Source organism: Dama dama, chromosome 33 (assembly GCF_033118175.1).
Source record: "Dama dama isolate Ldn47 chromosome 33, ASM3311817v1, whole genome shotgun sequence".
Classification (NCBI taxonomy): Eukaryota; Metazoa; Chordata; class Mammalia; order Artiodactyla; family Cervidae; genus Dama; species Dama dama.
Window position 1 is genome coordinate 60,431,241 of NC_083713.1, and position 18,632 is coordinate 60,449,872.

The window sequence follows — 18,632 nt, forward strand, 5'->3', positions numbered from 1 at the left end:
TCTGGGACTGGCACACTGCACTTGTCAGTGTGACCCCAGAAATGCTCATTAGAACACAGGCACACATTCTCTCTTTCAACAAATATCAATTGAACATGAAAACAGAGTTCTCTTGTGTAATGAGGGTATACTTCAGAATAAGACAATGATTATGAAGTTTGCATTTCAGTCTAAAAAATAAAAGCATTGTGTGTAAAAATTGCCACCTTGATGGTCACATGAGATAATGTCATTGTGAAATCTGATTCAAAATCATCAGCTTCTGGAACATGTTTAAAAGCTAACAGACGGGAAGATGGCAGAATGAGAAACACCAGGAATCTATCTCCCTACCTAGACAGCAGTTGTACTGGCAGAATCTGTCTGTTATAACTATTTTGGAATTCTGGAGTCTCTTGAGGACAATATCTAGGGGAGTACCTAGATGATAAATTGCAGTTAATTACAGTTAATAGCACATGGGACAGTAGCACCTACCCATCCCCACCACAGCCATGTGGCTGACAACGGTGTACAGTACCTTGAACACAGCTAGCTGGAGACTAGGCAGACAAAGGGGATCCTCTCTTCCAAACACCGAGGATCCGTGCTCTGACCACTGCTAGCTGTTTCTGACCACAGAAGTGCATACCCAGAGGCAAGCAGCCTTTGTTTACCCACCTACTCCTTTGTAACAAGTCCCTCCTTCTCTGTTGAAGTGACTTCCAGGGCATTTAAAGGGCTAATGCTGTTTTATTCTCTCCTTCATTTTCTTTCCCTTGCTTTTGGGAGACAGACATTAAAGACAATGACATTCGAAAACAACTCTATATCCTGGGAAGTTAGAGAAGACTCTTGAGATTCCCTTGGACTGCAAGGAGATCCAACCAGTCCATCCTAAAGGAAATCAGTCCTGAATATTCATTGGAAGGACTGATGTTGAAGCCGAAACTCCAATACTTTGGCCACCCGATGTGAAGAACTGACTCATTTGAAAAGACTCTGATGCTGAGAAAGATTAAAGGTGGGAGGAGAAGGGGACAACAGAGGATGAGATGGTTGGATGGCATCACTGACTCAATGGACATGAGTTTGAGTAAACTCTGGGAGTTGGTGATGGGCAGGGAGGCCTGGCGTGCTGCAGTCCATGGGGTTGCAAAGAGTTGGACACTATTGAGTGACTGAACTGAACTGCCATCCTGGGAAAATTAGGAAGTGCCACATATGCCCAGAAAAAGGTTTAGAAAAGACCTTAAGTCCATACCTGATCCTCAGCACAAAGACAGACCAAACAATAAGACAGTCAAAAACAAAAACAAACAAAAACATCTGGAAGGGAGAGAATCTGATTTCCACAGTTACTGTGTTGTTAGATTCAAATTGTCAGTTTTCAACAACAAAAAAATTGCATGGCATACAACGAAGTAGGAAAGTATGCTCCTTTCAATGAAAAAATAAACAGAAACTGTCCCTGAGAAAGATCTAATGATAGATATACTAGACAAATACTTTAAAATAACTTCTCTAAAACACTCTAAGAACTAAAGGATAATGTGGAGAAAGAAAAAACAAAGAAAAAAAAAAAAACAAGCAAAAATATATGAGTAAAATGGTAATATCAAGAAAGAGATAGAAAATCTAAAACAAGCCAAAAAGAAATTCTGAAACTGAAAAGCACAATGACTGAACTGAAAATGTGACTAGAGGAATTCAAAGGCAGATTTGAGCATACAAAAGAAAGAATCAATGAGTTTGAAGCTAGGACAATGAAAATTACTAACTCAGAAACATAAACAAAGAAGACTGAAGAAAAGAAAACAGAGCCTAATGTATGCATTGTGGGAGCTCCAGAAGAAAAGAGAGATAAAGGAAAACAGAATACATGAAGAAATAATGCCTAAAAACTTCCCAAGTTTGTTGAAAAACATGAGCATAAACATCCAAGATGATCAGTGAAATCCAAACAAAATGAACTCAAAGAGACTCATATAGAGACATATTACAATCAAACCTTTGAAAGACCAAGATAAAGAGAAAATCTTGAAAATAGGAAGAGAGAAGCAAATCATCACATGGATGGGATCCTCAATAAGATTATCAGCAGATTTCTCATCAGAAACTTTGGAGACCAGAAGGCAGTGAGTCAATATAAGAGGAAAAGAAAAAAAAACAACAAAAAAACCTGCCAACCAAGATTTCCAGGAAAACTGTCCTTCAAAAGTGAGGAAAAAACTAAGAAACTCACAGATAATCAAAAGTTGAAGGAGTTCCTTACCATTTGACTGGCCCTGCAAGAAATGCTCAAGAGACTCCTTCAAAGTGAAATAATGAAAGGCCATTTGACAGAAACTCAAAGTTGCAAGAAATAAAAATCTCAGCAATGGTAACTACATGAGTGATTATAAAAGCTTTGTCATATAATGCTTTATGTCACACATATAATAATATTGTAAAAACACTTTATAATAAAAAGTTTTATTATTATACAATTGGTTTGTAACTGGACTGTTTGTTTTCTACATGATTTAAGGGATCTGTACACTAAAAAAATAATTAGTCTGGAAACTATAAAACATTGCTGAACAAAATTAAAGAAGACATAAATAAATGGAACTACATCTCATGTTTATCAAGTAGTAGACTTAATACTGTTAAAATGCCAGTACTATCCAATCTACAGATTCAGTGTAAACATCTTCAAAATCCTAATGAGTTTTTTCTTCAGAATTAGAAAATACGACCCTAAAATTAATATGGAAATTAATTAAAGGTTAATTAAAATTAATTTAAAAAATTAGTGGACCTTAGCCAAAACAATTTTGAACAAAACAAACTGGAACTCACACTTCCTGATTTCAATAATTAGTACGTAATTACTACAAAGCTACAATAATCTAAAGAGTGTGGTTCTGGCACAAAGGCAGACAGATATACCGATGAAATAGAACTGAGAGCCCAGAAATAAGCCCTCACATATATGGTCAAATAATTTTTGACAAGGGCGTGAAGACCATTCAATGGGGAAAAGACAGTCTTTTCAAAAAATAGTGCTGGAAAATACTGAATATCCCCCATGCAAAGAATGACGTTTACCTAGCATTATATACAACAATTTTGTGAAAATAGATTAAAGAAATAAATGTAAAACATAAAACAATAATATTCTTTGAAGAAAACATAGGAAAAATGATTTGCAACATTTTGTTTGGTAATACTTTCTTGGATATGACACCAAAGGCAAATAACAAAATAAAAATATCAGGCAAATTCAACTTCATGAAAATTTTAAAATTCCATACATTAAAATACACTTAAATACAACCCCTCAAATGGGAGAAAATATTTGCAGATCATGTACTTGATTGGTGGTTAATATCCAATACATAGAGGACTCCTAAATCTCAACAACAAAAAATGAACAACCCAGTTCAAAAATGGGCCAAGAATTTGAATAGACATTTCTCCAAAGAAGGTATCCAAATGGCCAATAAGCACATGAATCTCATGAAAAGATGCTCAACGTCACTCATGCTTAGGGAACTACAAATCAAAACTTCAATGAGATATTACCTCACACGTATTAGGATGGCTACTCTCAAGTTAGACACAGCTTAGCGACTGAATGACAGCAAGTCTAAAAAAACTAGATAACGACAAGCATTGGTAAGGATGTGGAGGAATAGGAACCCTTGTACACTATTGGTGGAAATGTAAAATGGTACAGCCGTTGTGGAAAACAGTATGGCAGTTTCTCAAATAACTGAAAATAGAATTACCATATGATCCAGCTATTCTACCTCTGGATGCATACCCTCCAGATTAAAAGCAGGGTCTCTGGGACATATTTGTACATCCATGTTCATAGTAGCCTGATTCACAATCGCTAAATGTGGGAGCAAAATAAGTTTTCATTGATGGGTGAATGAATAAATAAAATATTTATATGCACAATGGAATATTATTCAGCCTTAAAAAGGAAGGAAATTCTTCAATTGCTATGCAATGGATGAACATACAGGACATTATATTAAGGGAAATAATCCATTCACAGAAAGACAGATACTGTATGATTCCACTTAGAGTAGTCAAAATCATAGAGACAGGAAGTAGAATGGTGGTTGCCAGGGGATGGAGTTTGGGAGGGTGTGGAGTTATTGTTTAACAACTACAGAGTTTGAATTTTATGAGATAAAAAGTGTGGAGATAATATGGTGGTGATGGTTGTACAGCATGATGAAAATGTTTAATACCACTGAACTATGCCCTTAAGAAGGGTTAAGATGGCAAATTTTATGTTGTATATATTTACCACAATAAAATTATTTTTTAAAAATAATGGATATTATGTTTCAAACAGGACAAATAGATTAATAAGGACACATGTTTCTGGCAACTTCAGGTATTCAAATGATAATTATTTAATATGTATCTCAGTTTGCTTCATTATTTTTGAAACACATTTATGATTTTCATTTTTATGAAAATGTCTCCAAAATGATTTAATAATTTATCCTTTGATCAAAGGAATTTGGATATAATCAATGTGACTTTATATAATAATACTATACTTTATACTATATTATATACTATAATATAATGAATATCTTCTCCTTGTGATTAAGGATCTTCACTGTATATCATCAACTTTGTGGGTTTGTTTTTAAAATGTGATGCTCATTGTGTTCTTAAGGTGTAATGCCTGATTTCTCCTGAACTTAATGACTCCAACTGCGTTATAGTTGTTTACTACCAATACTGTCTCCTTCACTCTCCTTTTGTATTTCAATGTATGAAGTTCTAAGTGTTTTTGTTGACAACTGAAAGATCAAAAGTTACCAAGACACATATAAAGAGTAAATGCATATGTTTTTGCCAGAACATGGATGAATAAATCTGCTGTATAGCAGTAGCTCTTACCTGTGAGCATACCACAGAATCACCTGGAGGGCTTGATAAAATGCAGGTTACAGGGCCCCAGCCCCAATTTTCTGGTGCATTAGGTCCAGAGTGGGGCCTGAGAATCTGCATTTCTAATAATTATTTTCCAGCTAGTTCTGCTGCTCTGGGAACCGTATATTGAGAACTATTGCTGCAGGGTAAAGTGGGATGGGGACAGTTTGAAATACCAGTAAGAATTTGTGGTTTTAGGAAACAGTAGAAATGTCTAGAAGTCTGAGAATAGAAAAAAAGGGAATGAAACTTATAACATGAAGGGGAAAATAGAAATAAAATTCAGGTGTTTGTATAAAATGGTAAATTGGTTACTTACATGTTGGTTCACAAAGGGATTTTAGGAAGATATATTGAATACTTCTATCATTATAAACTGGTATTGCACCAGAAAGCTTTGATCTCCAAAAAACATCTTATGTTAGTTCTGTAATAGTCTGGCCTGGATGGAACATTGGTTTGACCCCGTGCAGCATTCCTAATGTCTGTATATTCTAATCCATTGGATGCTACTGAAGTGCTTTGCCAACAAATTTTATTCTCAGATAGTGCACAGCACTGAAAAGAAAATCACTTTGCAAATCCAATGATTTCATGGGCCACTAGGTTCCCTGCATTCTCTATTACCCAGTTTATCTTTTGTTCATTTAATGCATCACCAATAACATTGAATTAGCTTGTTGGGCAATTAGGTAAGATATTAAACTAAAGATGTACATATAAATATGTCAAGTAATTATTTTAAGAATACATATGTAAGGAGTAGCTGGAGAAGATACTTTGTAAAGACATTTCCTCCTGCTTTCTCTGATAGAGAAAGCTCCAACTCTGTATAAATAATACACCTTTTTCTAAAGTGTGCACAGTGAAATAAGTTTCTATAATATAATTAATGTTTAAAAATCCTTTCCAAGGAAATTAGGTTTTGTAAACATCCTGGAAAATGTCAGGAAATTAAATTGGTGTTTGTTAGAACAAACATCCCAAATCAAATCCAGTACTGCAAATGTTGGCTCAGGCCTGATTTCTAGTCTCTGTAAGTCTCATCTTACATGAGCTGTGGCCACGTAAAGCCCTTCTGCAGTTTTACCACTGCCTTGACTTTCCACAGAAATGCAGGAGACTCCAGTTTGATCCCTGGGTCAGGAAGATCCACTGGAGAAAGGAAATGGCTACCCACTCAAGTATTCTGGGCTGGAGAATTCCATAGACAGAGGAACCTGGCAGGCTACAGTCCATGGGATTGCAGAGTTGGACAAGACTGAGAGACTTTCCCTTCACTTGTCTTGACTTTCCACACTAACCCTGAAATGTTCCTGGGAGATTTACATGGCTGCATGTCTGGAAGCTCTGGTTCGAGCCTGCTTTCTTTGCCTCTAGTCTAATGTCATATCTTAGTCTTGCTAAATAGATCTGTCTCACACTATCTTATTTCCCTGTTCTCTAAACATTTAAGTTTGGTGACTAAGCTTCAGCTTGATCCCTCTTCCCAAGATCTTCTTTTGTCATCTGCCATCACCCATCTCAGGAAGGGGAAATGCAGTCCTAGATCCTAGACCTTTGGCTTGGACCCTCCTCTGTAATGACAGATGCCCCTCATTCCAATTTGCTTGTAGTTCCTGTAATTGTCTCATAAGCCACTCATCTGTGTGGATAGGCCAACATTTCATTTGCAAACCTTTGTTGATATTTACTTGCCTGGAATATTACCTGCTATCATGTATTGGACATGCTGCTTTGGTCTCCATTTACATCTGTTATGGGATCCATTCACCCAGGTCCAATGTAGTGCTTGAGTCTTTTTCCAAATCCTGGCCCTTCTTCACCTGAGATATAGGACAATGAGTAACTAGATTTACCTGGTTTGTTCCTTCTGAAAACATCGAGTGCTTATTGGATGCCTGGAATGATATCGGCCACTGGGAGATGGACATGAGCAAGACATAGTTTCCTTTTTGAAGAGCTCATTCTGGATGACAGAATAAATAAGCAAACAATTGAAATATGTTTGAACAGTTCTAAGTATCTTTCTTACCAAGATAAAGGTCAGACAGTTGTCCCTCCATAAATGTTCATTCTATTAATATTGCTCAAAGTCCTATGATATGCCAGGTTTTTGTTAATACATTGGGCCTGGATCCAGGGGTCTCTTCTGAGAACTGTGAGTCACACCTAGACATTCACCCTTGTTTCCAAAGCCCAGACCTCCCCCCTTCCAGAGATGAGTATTATATATCTTCTGGCCCTAAGAAGTCAATAGGAGCCTCTTATAATAGATAACCTCTGAACCTGACTTCTGCTCCCTCAGTCCACAGGTGATCTACCTTGAACCCTATTGACTATAGGATAGGGAATTGCAAATTCAGTTACTTTGCTACCAAATCTATGTTTTTTTCCCCCAAACATCTGAATCGAGTGTCAGCTTATTTCATTTCACCCTTCTGGATTAGCTGGAGCTGGATATCTTGAAGGGATGGAAGTTTTCCAATCTGATTGCAGTGCTTATTGGAACAGACAGTAAGAGACCCTGATGATAAACCTACCATAACTTTCAAAAGTCGGCATTAACCCCTAAGCAGTAGTGGGCTGAGGTCGTGTTTCCAGTGGAAATGCCTGCCAGATGTCCCTAATATTGTACCTCCTAACTTACTGAGGAGACAAGTGAGAAATCCCTGGAACTCCCTGAGTGAAGAGTGCCTGTGCAAGGACTTATGAGGTATTCCCTACTCTGAGTTGCAAAGACAGGCCATGGCCTTTGGCTGATGGATTGATATTTGAGCTTGAGATGGATATATCAGGGATTTGGGGGCATCCTAGGGATAGATGAGATTGCCCCAGTGCCTCTCACTCAAACCCTAGAACTAGTATCCATTTTCTCATGCCCTTTGGCTCCTCTGCCCAGTTCTAAAGCAGCCCTAGCCCACTGGAGGATAATTCTGAAGCAAGCCTGGAAATAAGCTCCTTGCCTATCTGTGTTCCTGAAGTTTCATGAGGATTCTGAAGAAAAGAGACAGGTTTTTGGCTTAGAGAAGGTAGGACGGTGGGGATGAGGAGAGGGCTCAGAAGTGGTGGGGTCAGTGTCAGGTCCTCTGGAGAATTGCAGCAAATAGGACTAAAGTAGTGGTCCCAGACATAAAGGACAACCCAGAGTATGTATGTACTTCAGCTGTGGAAATACAAGATCAGTAATTCAACTCCTTTTGCATCAGTTTACTCATCTGTAAAACATATACCCTCTACCTTACAACATTCTTCATATAATCTTATAAGGAAAACAATGTTAAACAGCAAGGTCCTTGGACTTCCTTAGTCGTCCAGTGGTTAAGACTCCATGCTTTCCCTTTCCAATGCAGGGGGCATGAGTTTGATTGCTGGTCAGGGAACTAGGATTCCCACATGCTGTGGGGCACGGCCAGAAAGTAAAGCTAAAAAAGTCCTACTGTATAGCACAGGGGGCTATATTCAATATCCTATGGTAAAACACAATGGAAAAGGATATGAAAATATACACATAGGTAACTGATTCACTTGCTATATGGTAGAAATTAATACAACATTGTAAATCAACTGTCATCAATAAAATGTTTAAAAAAGAAAAAGCATATTAAAGTGCTAGAAATATTTGAAGGGATTATATAAACAAAATAGATAGGTTATATTATAGGCCATACTTCTGTTATTTTTCTCTTTCTCACTTGCATATTTCCTAATAAGTTTTTATGAATTTTCAATTAATTATTTTTCCTTCCCCCTTGTTTATGGGCATACATGTCTTATTTAAGTTTCAAAATATTATTTCAGAGTTAATAAGGGTCTTCAAAAATTTAACCACATCCTTTATTTGCTTACAATATTTTGTCTAGAAAAGTTGTCCTTAAAAAAAATAAAGGTTTGTTTTTAAAATTCCGATATAATCAAGGCTGATTCTAAACAAGTGCTCACGAGCCAACAGAACAAGTAGGTCATGCAATGTGGGTGCCTTTCCCAGTGTACCATAATTGTCCCTTAAAGCTGTTATGAATTATTCCAGAAACCCATATTTAGAGACTTTAAAAAATGCAGATGATTGGCCTGAGAAACAGTTTTGTCTCTAAAGGAGCATTTGCAGACGGTGGTGCAGATCTCTATCTGGGCTACTTTCACGTTATGATCTTAGTGAATTCTTGACCAGATGGCCTTCAGCAGCTGCCACCCATGCCCGCTAAGTCCCTCTGCTTGAGAAAACAAAATAGCTCATTTGTTTGCAATTCCTTCCTGAAAGAACACAAGGGCAATTTTCTACATTGTGAATTATTTCTATCAGAGCAACATTCTCCCTGAAAGACCATAGCTCATTATGCTATTTAGAAACAAACAAAAAATATGCACAAACAGTTTTTTGCAGGAGTCTTAGAATTTGTACCCAGAAGGGACAAGTTCCTTTTCAGATTGAGTTTTTCAAAAAACTGTTCCTCAGTTGCCATTATGTTCAACCTGACATGGAAGGTTTTAACTGAGAGAACCCCCTCTGAAATAGTAATGCCTTACATTTGTGTAGGAGTTTATACTTTTCAAAGAGCTTTTAGACACTTTATCTCATTTGATCTTCAAAACCACATGGAGAGGCAGGGGAAGTGGGAGAGGCAGGGAAAGTGGGTGTGTTTATTTGTTACTTCATAGATAAAGAAATCTATTCACTCCACAAATATTATCTGAGATGCTACCAACTCCATTATATTCTACTAAGTATTATAGAGGATAAAATCACACAGAGGAACCTATTTTGTACCTAAGATATAGAAACCTAAAGCTGAATAATACAGAAATGCATAATAGGTTCCAAAAGATGACACAAAGCAATATATGGTTAAAATATTAGAAGTAAGTATGGTGTCCTGGAGGAGTATTTACTGTGTTCTGGAGGATTAAGGGAGATGTTTTAAAGCAGGTGGTACATAATAGTAGAATATATATGCCTGGAAGGAGGCTTAGGATTTGTGGAATCTGCAAGAATGTTTACTCTTTGGCATTGCAATCATATACAATCATATACTCATATAACCTTAAAAATGCAAAGATTTTAGCATCTAGTTTATTCTGATAGACCATGCTGGAACTGTTCCTATGGCACCCTGGGCAAAAGTTTTGGAACAGCTATAGTTTTAAAAAAAATTCTAGCTCATGCGGAGTTGTGATCTCTATCATTCCACCCCTTGCTGACTGAAGCAACATAACACAAATCTATTTTCACTTCCTGTAGAAAGCCTTTAATATATCTGTAGACTACTATCAGATCTGTCTTTTCTTCTTTCCATTAAATCTTTTAAGTTCTTTGAGTACCACAATCATTAGTATACTGCTGGACACCTGTCTTATTTGTCCAAATTATCTATAACTTTTGCCATCTAAAGTTGATATATTCTTCAAGGGGTAGAATGAATTGTACATATGTTGAGTTAAATAAGATTCTTACTTCCTGGGCTCTAAACACCAGAGGGTTAAGTGTTTAGACACTATGGTTATCTTTCCAATAGCTTTTAAACATGTAAGTTAATATTATTAGTTATGAACATTTCTCACACATAAGGGTAACTATCATGTGAAAGATTCTTAATTCATATGCCTGGAATGAGTTATGAATGCTTTCCTAAAGAACAAAGGCCACTTTCATTGTATGGCTTTCTCTTGTCCCTTTTTTCTTTTTCTTAAGTCATTCATGATCTGTGCATATCCACCCAGATGATGCTTGCTTAAAGGGCTTTTTTTAACACCAAAGTTCCAACTTAACAATGATCATTAATATTTTGTTTCTCATTTTTATTAAACTGAGAAAATAAAAATTAATAGTTCATGTAAATTAATAAGCCAATACTGACCTCTGGTGTGTAGTGAAGAAATTACTTACTGGGTGAACTAGTGGACACTTGGGAAATGTTTTATGTTTTAATGTTTCTTCATTTTTGTCCAACCAAAGAAGTTTCCCGAGTTATTATTACAGATGTGGAAACTGGGGAATCTAAAACTAACTAACTGAATAGAGAGAGTTCCTCTGTGTTAGCCCTCTGTGGTCGGTAAGTAAAAAGAACTAGTAACTCTGGAATGGCCACATTAGATGATGTTTTTGCCTGATATGGTCAGTTTTTAAGCAACTGTAAACACAGTGAGTTGAGGAATGTTCTCTTCACTTGGCTCTATATGAACTGAATTTTATGTTTAAGACCTGTTGTGAATTTATCTAGGTTTGTCCTCAGATGGTAGCTATCGTCCATCTACCATCTTGGGTCTTCATTGCCTGCTATGCCCCAAAATACCTCTCTACTTGTCTCTGACACAAGGTTCCAAAGTCATCCTTTTCTGATCTTATTTACTCTTGTTCCTTCTCCTGTACTTTTCCAAAGCTGTACCATCTGCCTGGGATACACCATGCAGGTTCAGGCCCCAGGGGCCACCAGCAGCTCTATTGCTGCCTTACCTTCTCCTGTGCTCACAGGATCTCAGAACCACGCTTATTGGAGGAGTATCACTGGGCTTGTAGCCAATGAACTAGATTCTAATTTAATCCTGGCACTGCCACTGACTGGCTACGTGACCTATACAACTCAGTTCAGCTCTAAGGCTGCTGGATTTCTGTTTCTTAATCTGTAAACGTAGGTGGTTAGACTAGGATCACTAACATTCCCTGTGATACTCTAATTCTACAATTTAAGAAGTCTGGACTCAGGAAGCCAGTGTAGAGCCTTGGGTTCTTTATTGCCTACAGTGCTTCCTCATCCCTTTCTCCTCCTACTCTCTAGTTTGTCTAGATTTTTCTACTGTATATTCTTTTTTTTTATTATTGTTAGCTGGACGCTAATTACTTCACAACATTTCAGTGGGTTTTGTCATACATTGGTATGAATCAGCCATAGAGTTACACGTATTCCCCATCCCGATCCCCGCTCCCACCTCCCTCTCCACCCGATTCCTCTGGGTCTTCCCAGTGCACCAGGCCTGAGCACTTGTCTCATGCATCCCACCTGGGCTGCTGATCTGTTTCACCCTAGATAATATCCATGCTGTTCTCTTGAAACATCCCACCCTCGCCTTCTCCCACAGAGTCCAAAAGTCTGTTCTGTATTTCTGTGTCTCTTTTTCTGTTTTGCATATAGGGTTATCGTTACCATCTTCTAAATTCCATATATATGTGTTAGTATGCCGTAATGTTCTTTATCTTTCTGGCTTACTTCACTCTGTATAAGGGGCTCCAGCTTCATCCATCTCATTAGAACTGATTCAAATGAATTCTTTTTAAAGGCTGAGTAATATTCCATGGTGTATATGTACCACAGCTTCCTTATCCATTCATCTGCTGATGGGCATCTAGGTTGCTTCCATGTCCTGACTATTATAAACAGTGCTGCGATGAACATTGGGGAGCACGTGTCTCTTTCGGATCTGGTTTCCTCAGTGTGTATGCCCAGAAGTGGTATTGCTGGGTCATATGGCAGTTCTATTTCCAGTTTTTTAAGAAATCTCCACACTGTTTTCCATAGTGGTGGTACTGGTTTACATTCCCACCAACAGTGTAAGAGGGTTCCCTTTTCTCCACACCCTCTCCAGCATTTATTGCTTGTAGACTTTTGGATAGCAGCCATCCTGACTGGCGTGTAATGGTACCTCACTGTGGTTTTGATTTGCATTTCTCTGATAATGAGTGATGTTGAGCATCTTTTCATGTGCTTGTTAGCCACCTGTATGTCTTCTTTGGAGAAATGTCTGTTTAGTTCTTTGGCCCATTTTTTGATTGGGTCATTTATTTTTCTGGAGTTGAGCTGCAGGAGTTGCTTGTATATTTTTGAGATTAATCCTTTGTCTGTTTCTTCATTTGCTATTATTTTCTCCCAATCTGAGGGCTGTCTTTTCACCTTACTTATAGTTTCCTTTGTAGTGCAAAAGCTTTTAAGTTTCATTAGGTCCCAGTTGTTTAGTTTTGCTTTTATTTCCAATATTCTGGGAGGTGGGTCATAGAGGATCTTGCTGTGATTTATGTCAGAGAGTGTTTTGCCTCTAGGAGTTTTATAGTTTCTGGTCTTACATTTAGATCTTTAATCCATTTTGAGTTTATTTTTGTGTATGGTGTTAGAAAGTGTTCTAGTTTCATTCTTTTACAAGTGGTTGACCAGTTTTCCCAGCACCACTTGTTAAAGAGGTTATCTTTTTTCCATTGTATATCCTTGCCTCCTTTGTCAAAGATAAGGTGTCCATAGGTTCGTGGATTTATCTCTGGGTTTCTATTCTGTTCCATTGATCTATATTTCTGTCTTTGTGCCAGTACCATACTGTCTTGATGACTGTGGCTTTGTAGTAGAGTCTGAAGTCAGGCAGGTTGATTCCTCCAGTTCCATTCTTCTTTCTCAAGATTACTTTGGCTATTCGAGGTTTTTTGTATTTCCATACAAATTGTGAAATTCTTTGGTCTAGTTCTGTGAAAAATACCGTTGGTAGCTTGATAGGGATTGCATTGAATCTATAGACTGCTTTGGGTAGAATAGCCATTTTGACAATATTGATTCTTCCAATCCATGAACACGGTATGTTTCTCCATCTGTTTGTGTCCTCTTTGATTTCTTTCATCAGTGTTTTATAGTTTTCTATGTATAGGTCTTTTGTTTCTTTAGGGAGATATACTCCTAAGTATTTTATTCTTTTTGTTGCAATGGTGAATGGTATTGTTTCCTTAATTTCTCTTTCTGTTTTTTCATTGTTAGTATATAGGAATGCAAGGGATTTCTGTGTGTTAATTTTATATCCTGCAACTTTACTATATTCATTGATTAGCTCTAGTAATTTTCTGGAAGAGTCTTTAGGGTTTCCTATGTAGAGGATCATGTCATCTGCAAACAGCGAGAGTTTCACTTCTTCTTTTCCTATCTGGATTCCTTTTACTTCTTTTTCTGCTCTGATTGCTGTGGCCAAAACTTCCAACACTATGTTGAATAGTAGTGGTGAGAGTGGGCACCCTTGTCTTGTTCCTGATTTCAAGGGAAATGCTTTCAATTTTTCACCATTGAGGGTGATGCTTGCTGTGGGTTTGTCATATATAGCTTTTATTATTTTGAGGTATGTTCCTTCTATTCCTGCTTTCTGGAGAGTTTTAATCATAAATGAGTGTTGAATTTTGTCAAAGGCTTTCTCTGCATCTATTGAGATAATCATATGGTTTTTTTTTATTTCCTTTTTTTAAATTAATTAATTAATTAATTAATTTTTATTATTATTATTTTTTTTTCCAGTGGGTTTTGTCATACATTGATATGAATCAGCCATGGATTTACATGTATTCCCAATCCCGATCCCCCCTCCCACCTCCCTCTCCACCCGATTCCTCTGGGTCTTCCCAGTGCACCAGGCCGGAGCATTTGTCTCGTGCATCCCACCTGGGCTGGTGATCTGTTTCACCATAGATAGTATACATGCTGTTCTTTTGAAACATCCCACCCTCACATTCTCCCACAAAGTTCAAAAGTCTGTTCTGTATTTCTGTGTCTCTTTTTCTGTTCTGCATATAGGGTTATCGTTATCACCTTTCTAAATTCCATATACATGTGTTAGTATGCTGTAATGTTCTTTATCTTTCTGGCTTACTTCACTCTGTATAAGGGGCTCCAGCTTCATCCATCTCATTAGGACTGGTTCAAATGAATTCTTTTTAATGGCTGAGTAATATTCCATGGTGTATATGTACCACTGCTTCCTTATCCATTCATCTGCTGATGGGCATATGGTTTTTATCTTTCAATTTGTTAATGTGGTGTATTACATTGATTGATTTGCAGATATTAAAGAACGCTTGCATTCCTGGGAGAAAGCCCACTTGGTCATGATGTATGATTTTTTTAATATGTTGTTGGATTCTGTTTGCTAGAATTTTGTTAAGGATTTTTGCATCTATGTTCATCAGTGATATTGGCCTGTAGTTTTCTTTTTTTGTGGCATGTTTGTCTGGTTTTGGAATTAGGGTGATGGTGGCCTCATAGAATGAGTTTGGAAGCTTACCTTCATCTGCAATTTTCTGGAAGAGTTTGAGTAAGACAGGTGTTAGCTCTTCTCTAAATTTTTGGTAGAATTCAGCTGTGAAGCCATCTGGTCCTGGGCTTTTGTTTGCTGGAAGATTTTTGATTACAGTTTCGATTTCCTTGCTTGTGATGGGTCTGTTAAGATTTTCTGTTTCTTCCTGGTTCAGTTTTGGAAAGTTATACCTCTCTAAAAATTTGTCCATTTCATCCAAGTTGTCCATTTTATTGGCATAGAGCTGCTGGTAGTAGTCTCTTATGATCCTTTGTATTTCAGTGTTGTCTGTTGTGATCTCTCCATTTTCATTTCTAATTTTGTTAATTTGGTTCTTCTCTCTTTGTTTCTTAATGAGTCTTGCTAATGGTTTGTCAATTTTGTTTATTTTTTCAAAAAACCAGCTTTTAGCTTTGTTGATTTTTGCTATGGTCTTTTTAGTTTCTTTTGCATTTATTTCTGCCCTAATTTTTAAGATTTCGTTCCTTCTGCTAACCCTGGGGTTCTTCATTTCTTCCTTCTGTAATTGCTTTAGGTGTAGAGTTAGGTTATTTATTTGGCTTTTTTCTTGTTTCTTGATGTAAGCCTGTAATGCTATGAACCTTCCCCTTAGCACTGCTTTCACAATGTCCCATAGGTTTTGGGTTGTTGTGTTTTCATTTTCATTCATTTCTATACATATTTTTATTTCTTTTTTGATTTCTTCTATGATTTGTTGGTTATTCAGAAGCGTGTTATTTAGCCTCCATATGTTTGAGTTTTTAACAATTTTTTTCCTGTAATTGAGATCTAATCTTACTGCACTGTGGTCAGAAAAGATGACTGGAATGATTTCAATTTTTTTGAATTTTCCAAGACCAGATTTATGGCCCAGGATGTGATCTATTCTGGAGAAGCTTCCGTGTGCACTTGAGAAAAAGGTGAAGTTGATTGTTTTGGGGTGAAATGTCCTATAGATATCAATTAGGTCTAGCTGGTCCATTGTGTCATTTAAGGTTTGTGTTTCCTTGTTAATTTTCTGTTCAGTTGATCTATCCATAGTTGTGAGTGGGGTATTAAAGTCTCCCACTATTATTGTGTTACTATTAATTTCCTCTTTCATACTCGTTAGCATTTGCCGTACATATTGCAGTGCTCCTATGTTGGGTGCATATATATTTATAATTGTTATATCCTGTTCTTGGATTGATCCTTTGATCATTATGTAGTATCCTTCTTTGTCTCTTTTCACATCCTTTGTTTGAAAGTCTATTTTATCTGATATGAGTATTGCGACTCCTGCTTTCTTTTGGTCTCCGTTTGCGTGAAATATTTTTTTCCAGCTCTTCACTTTTAGTCTGTGTGTGTCTCTTGTTTTGGGATGGGTCTCTTGCAGACAGCATATATAGGGGTCTTGTTTTTGTATCCATTCAGCCAATCTTTGTCTTTTGGTTGGGGCATTCAACCTATTTACATTTAAGGTAATTATTGATAGGTGTGGTCCCGTTGCCATTTACTTTGTTGTTTTGGGTTCACGTTTATACAGCCTTTCTGCATTTCCTGTCTAGAGAAGATCCTTTAGCATTTGTTGAAGAGCTGGTTTGGTGGTGCTGAATTCTCTCAGCTTTTGCTTGTCTGTAAAGCTTTTGAATTCTCCTTCATATCTGAATGAGATCCTTGCTGGATACAGTAATCTAGGTTGTAGGTTATTCTCTTTCATTACTTTCAGTACGTCCTGCCATTCCCTTCTGGCCTGGAGGGTTTCTATTAATAGATCAGCTGTTATCCTTATGGGAATCCCTTTGTGTGTTATTTGTTGTTTCTCCCTTGCTGCTTTTAGTATTTGTTCTTTGTGTTTGCTCTTTGTTAATTTGATTAATATGTGTCTTGGGGTGTTTTGCCTTGGGTTTATCCTGTTTGGGACTCTCTGGCTTTCTTGGACTTGGGTGGCTATTTCCTTCCCCATTTTAGGGAAGTTTTCAGCTATTATCTCCTCAAGTATTTTCTCATGGCCTTTCTTTTTGTCTTCTTCTTCTGGGACTCCTATGACTCGAATGTTGGGGTGTTTCACAGTGTCCCAGAGGTCCCTGAGGTTGTCCTCATTTCTTTTGATCCTTTTTTCTTTTTTCCTCTCTGCTTCATTTATTTCCACCATTTTATCTTCTACCTCACTTATCCTATCTTCTGTCTCCGTTATTCTACTCTTGGTTCCCTCCAGAGTGTTTTTGATCTCATTCATTGCATTATTCATTTTTAATTGACTCTTTTTTATTTCTTCTAGGTCTTTATTAAACATTTCTTGCATCTTCTCAATCTTTGTCTCCAGGCTATTTATCTGTAACTCCATCTTGTTTTCAAGATTTTGGATCATTTTTATTATCATTATTCTAAATTCTTTTTCAGGTAGATTCCCTATCTCCTCCTCTTTTGTTTGACTTGGTTGGCATTTTTCATGTTCCTTTACCTGTTGGGTATTTCTCTGCCTTTTCATCTTGTTTAGCTTGCTGTGTCTGGCGTGGGCTTTCTGTATTCTGGAGGTCTGTGGTTCCTTTTTTTGTGGAGGTTTTACCCAGTGGGTGGGGTTAGACGATTGGCTTGTCAAGGTTTCCTGGTTAGGGAAGCTTGCGTCGGTGTTCTGGTGCGTGGAACTTGATTTCTTCTCTTTGGAGAGCAATGGAGGCCCAGTAATGAGTTTTGAGATGGGTCTATGTGTTAGGTGTGACCTTGGGCAGCCTGTATGTTGACGTTTAGGGCTATGTTCCTGCGTTGCTGGAGAATTTGCGTGGTATGTCTTGCTCTAAAACTTATTGGCTCTTGGGTGGTGGTTGGCTTCAGTATAGGTATGGAGGCTTTTGGACGGTCACTTATTACTTAAAGTTCCATGTAGTCAGGAGTTTTCTGGTGTTCTCAGGTTTTGGGCTTAAGTCTCCTGCCTCTGGATTTCAGTTTTATTCTTCCTGTAGTCTCAGGACTTCTCCAACTATACAGCACTGATAATAAAACTTCTAGGTTAATGGCGAAAAGATTCTCCCCCGTTAGGGACACCCAGAGAGGTTCACAGAGTTACATGAAGAAGAGGAGAGGGAGGAGGGAGGTAGAGATGAGCAGGAGGAGAAAAAGGGGGACTCAAGAGGAGAGAGACAGACCTACACAGTTGTCTGTTCCCAGAGTGTTCTCCGTAGCCCAAACACCCAGCAAGATTCACAGAATCGGATTGGGAAGAGAAGGGGAAAGGAGGAACTAGAGGTGTTCTGAGGTAGAAAACAGAGAGTCAAGATTGGGAGAGAATAATCAACACACTCCTGAATAAAAATGGGAACTGAATATTGGATTCTTAAATGTTCACAATTTATATCATATACTGGAAAACAAAAATTAAAAATCTAGAGTAGAGGTTAGACTCTTAAAAATACTATATTAAAAACAAAAACAAAAACACACACAGAAAAATTTTAGAAATATATATGAAGTTCAGTTTAAAAATAGGGCTTCTCTTCTTTTTTTTTTTTTTTTTGCAAGGTTATAGTGTATTGAAAATGAAAATTAAGGAGTAGTAGAGGAGTACTAGAGGACTTTAAAAGAAATAAGAGAAAAAGAAAAATAGAAAATAGAAGAGAAAAAGAAAAAAAAAGAAGGAAAAAAAAAAGAAAAAAAAAACTTCCCTAGTTAAAAAAATCATAAAAATCTATGAAAATGAA